This window comes from Sminthopsis crassicaudata, chromosome 4, assembly GCF_048593235.1.
Source record: "Sminthopsis crassicaudata isolate SCR6 chromosome 4, ASM4859323v1, whole genome shotgun sequence".
NCBI classification, from domain to species: Eukaryota; Metazoa; Chordata; class Mammalia; order Dasyuromorphia; family Dasyuridae; genus Sminthopsis; species Sminthopsis crassicaudata.
In genome coordinates, this window is record NC_133620.1 from 345,905,405 (window position 1) to 345,910,782 (window position 5,378).

Here is a 5,378-nt window from a genome sequence, read left to right on the forward strand (position 1 = left end):
ATTGCTAATGTACCAATTACTCACCAAACATTTATTAAGTACCTAGCAAATGCTAGGCCCTATGCTAAGGTCCAGAAAAACAAAGACAAAAATGTAATATTCCCTTCCTCATGGAGGTTAAATTCTTTCTGGGGAGATATCATGTATTCTTTTAATATTTTATATAATCATAGATTGCATATACAATGTATATTATGTATATTATATATATAACATATAATATGTATCATTGCATATTATATTTACACTGTATATTACATATCATTGCATAGTGTATGTAGAATGTATGTTATGTAACATTGCATATTGTATATGCAACATATTATTATCATTGCATATTGTATTACAATGTATATTATGTATCATTGTATAATGTATGTACAATGTATATTATGTATCATTGCATGTTGTTTATGCAACATGTTATGTATCATTGTATAATGTATATACAATGTATATTACATATCATTGTATATTGTATATACAACATGTTATGTATCATTGCATATTGTATTACAATGGATATTATGTATCATTGTATAATGTATGTACAATGTATATTATGCATCATTGCATATTGTATATACAACATGTTATGTATCATTGCATATTGTATTACAATGGATATTATGTATCATTGTATAATGTATGTACAATGTATATTACGTATCATTGCATATTGCATATGCAACATGTTATGTATCATTGCATATTGTATGTACAGTGTATATTGTATGTACAATATATATTACATATCATTGCATATTGTATATGCAACATGTTATGTATCATTGCATATTGTATTACAATGGATATTATGTATCATTGTATAATGTATGTACAATGTATATTATATATCATTGCATATTGCACATACAATGTATATTACGTGTCATTGCATACTGTATATGCAACATATTATTATCATTTCATATTGTATATGCAACATATTATGTATCATTGCATATTGCATATTGTATGTACAATGTATATTATGTGTCATTGCATATTGTATTACAATGGATATTATGTATCATTGTATAATGTATGTACAATGTATATTACATATCATTGCATATTGCATATGCAACATGTTATGTATCATTGCATATTGTATTACAGTGGATATTATGTTTCATTGTATAATGTATGTACAATGTATATTACATATCATTGCATATTGTATATGCAACATGTTATGTATCATTGCATATTGTATTACAATGGATATTATGTATCATTGTATAATGTATGTACAATGTATATTGCATATCATTGCATATTGTATATGCAACATGTTATGTATCATTGCATATTGTATTACAATGGATATTATGTATCATTGTATAATGTATGTACAATGTATATTATGTATCATTGCATATTGTATTACAGTGGATATTATGTATCATTGTATAATGTATGTACAACGTATATTACATATCATTGCATATTGCATATGCAACATGTCATGTATCATTGCATATTGTATGTACAGTGTATATTGTATGTGCAATATATATTACATATCATTGCATATTGTATATGCAACATGTTATGTATCATTGCATATTGTATTACAATGGATATTATGTATCATTGTATAATGTATGTACAATGTATATTGCATATCATTGCATATTGTATATGCAACATGTTATGTATCATTGCATATTGTATTACAGTGGATATTATGTTTCATTGTATAATGTATGTACAATGTATATTACATATCATTGCATATTGCATATGCAACATGTCATGTATCATTGCATATTGTATTACAATGGATATTATGTATCATTGTATAATGTATGTACAATGGATATTAAGTATCATTGCATATTGTATATACAATGTATATTACGTATCATTGCATAATGTATGTACAATGTATATTACATATCACTGCATATTGCATATACAATGTATATTACATATCATTGCATATTGTATATACAATATATATTACGTATCATTGCGTATTGTATATACGATATATTATGTATCATTGCATATTGTATATGCAAGATGTTATGTATCATTGCATATTCTATGCAAATGTATGTTATGTATCATTATTTATGTATATACAATGTATATCGTGTATCATTCTATAATATATGTACAATGTATATTATATATCATTGCATATTGTATATATAACATATATTATGTATCGTTGCATATTGTATGTACAATGCATATTGTGCCATCATTGTATAGTATATGTAAAACATGTTATATATATCATTGCATACTGTACATTTAACGTATATATCATTGCATATTGTATGTACAGTGTATATCATGTATCATTGCATATTGTATATACAACATATATTATGCATCATCACATATTGTATGTACAATGTATATTATATATGATTGCATGATGAATTACAACTATGTGTCATTACATATTGTATGTGCAATATGTTATAGTATATGGGGCACATGTATCATGCATGTATGCATGAATATAAATTCATATATTAATATAGGTGAATATATATATGAATATGTGTGTGAAGAAAACATTCAAAATGAATACAAGGTGGTTTGTGAAGGGAGAACACTAACAGCTCAGAGTGGGGGAGGGGTGATCAGGAAAGGCTTTATGTAGAAGATGATGCTTAAGCTTCCTAAGAAAGGGAGCTGTTCCAAGGAGTTGGAGATGAGGAGGAAAGGCATACCAGGCTTAGAATGGCCAGTGCAAAAATATGGAAATTGGAGATAGAACATCTTAGGTGAAGAATAGCAAATAGACAAATATGTGCTTTGTAATGGAAAGAAAGGGTCAGCCTGTGAAGAACTCTAAATACCAACAGAACAGTTTATTTTTGAAACATGGCCCAAGGGAGACAGACAACGTATGTGAAGCCCTTTGCTAACCAATAGGCTATAGATGTCAGCTCTCGATATTTTGTGGATATCTTTCTGAGTCTTCAGACTCATTGGGCTGAAAGGTCACCTTGTCCATCCTCTTGCCTCAGAGCAGAACCCCTCCCTCCTGTCCCTGATCCTCTTGTTCTGCAACTCCAAGAAAGGAAATGCCCCAATACCCAAAAGTCATCCACCCTACCCCACCCCGGCCCCCTCCACTACACGCCCCATCCACCCACCCTTTTAAAAAGCAACAAGCCCTTCCCTCAGCATGCCCTCCATCCCTAGGAGACTCTTTCTCCAAGACTTAGAAACTCCAGGCAGGTTTCAGGTTCCAGGCAACCTGCCGGGCCCCACCCTGAGGATAAGATGGGAGCTGCCCCACCCTCTGCCCCCCTCTCCTCTGCCTGAGCTTGATCATTCCCCATGTCACGGCCTTGTAGTCAACCAGTGACCTCCTTCCGCACTCCCCACCCCTCTTCACCCCTCCAGGCTGGGATTTGGGGCTCTCTCTCCTGGGTGGCGTGTGGACCGAGGTCAGAAGCCGGAGACTTGGGCCGACAGGCAGGCGGAAGGAGCGCTGGTATGTGAGGGCCAGCCTGCGCCCCGGGGCTCCCGCACCAGCCCTCCTGCTCAAACCTGCTGTCTCCTGGCCCCTTTGGAGACACACTCATCCCTGACTCCACCGGGAAACATTTGGCTTTGAATGCCTTGGGTTAGAAAGCAAGTATGATTCCCTCCCCCATTGCTAAGCCAAGTTTTCATCCAAGTATGTGCTGAATGCCTGGTGCCTTGACCGATCTGGAATCGGCTTTCTCACCCACCTTGCTCAACCTTGCTCAATCCATTGCTTTTTTTCCTTAATCTTTTAGGTGCTAATCGTCTCCAGAACGGTGGGAGAAGACGTGTTATTGACCCTGGGAGTCATCAAAGTAATGAGAGCCGACATTCACATAGCGGACTCTGCCTACATTATCTCACCGGATCCTTAAAACGCTCGTGTGAATTAGGTGGTGTGGGTATTGTTCGACCCGTTTTGCAAATGAAGAAATGAAATCAAGACGGGTTAAGTAACTTAACAGAACTACACAGTTCATTAGTGGCATAACCAGGATTTAACCCAGTCTTCAAACCAAACAAGAGTAGGGAAAAGGACAGTTGCAACATAAGGCAAATGGTGATGGTGGGAGTCTTTTGCATCACATTCCCAGGGAGGGGAGAGCAGCACAGTAGCAGACTTCGCCTTTCTTCTCTCCTAGGATTTAAGAACGGGAAGGGACCTCAAAGGCGAGGCTCAGAGAGCCTGGAAACAGACTCATCAATCTAGAGCTGAAAGGAACACCGGAGGATATTTTAACACTCCCCTATTTTACAGATGAGGCAGATTATGTGGTTTTCCTAAATTCATGCGTTTATAAACAGAAGAAGCTAGATGAAAACCCTAGGACCTCTCATTATGTTGATGGATAATATCAGCTGCTTAACTAGGTTGATCCTTCTCCCCTGTAAATTTCTCTTCTCTGAGCCTCAGTTTCTTCACCAATAAAATGAGAGAGTTGGATTAGATGGTATCTAAATGTTTCTAGGATTCCAGAAGATATGAAGGAATAATAATATCCAATATTTTGCATAATTGCATTGGATGGATCAGAGAGTGGGCTGGGGAGGGAGGGAGGAATAGAATTTGGAACTCAAAAAAAAGAAGTTTAAATAATTGTTTTAACATATTATGGGGGGATAAAATATTATATATAAAAAAGAATCATTTCCAGGATCTGCTGTTATCTCTGATAATAATATGGATTGGGGGGTTAGAAGATTTGGTTTCAAATCTTGACTACCTGGATGATCTGTGGAAAAGTCATCTCTGAGTCTCAATTATGTTCCCCAATAAAATGCTGACCCTTGAAAGTCCTTTGTTCCTATGAACCATATCAGGGAAGGTCAGCCTTCAAAATTGACTTTGCTCTATGCCACAGTCCTGAACCCCTCCTAGGTAGAGTTGTATTGGACATGAGAGTTGGGGAGAGAGGAAAAAGCCAAAGTACCTATTATTCTCATGAATTCTCATGGATTTCCTAGCCTATCTGAAGAGGTTGGATCCAAAGTCCTAGAAACACTCAGAAAGAGAAAGACCAAGGCAGATTCTTTTATGCTCCAAAGTCCTAGAAACACTCAGAAAGAGAAAGATCAAGGCAGATTCTCTTACGATCAGATCCTTCAGCCTTCGGGGCTGAAGAGATTGGGAAGGGATGGGGCAATGAGCTGAGTGGGCAAAGTCAGGCTCCACTTCCTGAGGGAGGGGACCCTGGAACCGGAATGAAAAGCAAGGAGGATTAAGTTTGAGAAAGAGAAGGGGAAAGGGGCAAGAAAAGGAGCCACTGTTCCTTTAACTAGGATGCCACTGGTTGCAGAGGAAGAATGTGGCTGGGTTAGTTCCCCTGGGCCTCGGGAGAGGGAGCCAGCGCATCCCTTTGATTTGACAGCCTGGG

At 36.3% G+C, this 5,378-nt stretch overlaps 1 long non-coding RNA gene across 2 annotated transcripts; it reads left to right on the top strand.

Annotated features, from left to right (window-relative positions):
• The first annotated feature begins 3,157 nt into the window (after positions 1–3,157).
• LOC141541330 (uncharacterized) lies at positions 3,158–4,797 on the top strand. Of its 2 annotated transcripts, none has more exons than XR_012481754.1 (2): positions 3,158–3,613; positions 3,759–4,797. It is a non-coding gene; the product is annotated as an uncharacterized LOC141541330 (long non-coding RNA). The 2 variants fall into 2 exon arrangements; XR_012481755.1 differs by having other exon boundaries at positions 3,158–3,609.
• Positions 4,798–5,378: the final 581 nt, after the last annotated feature.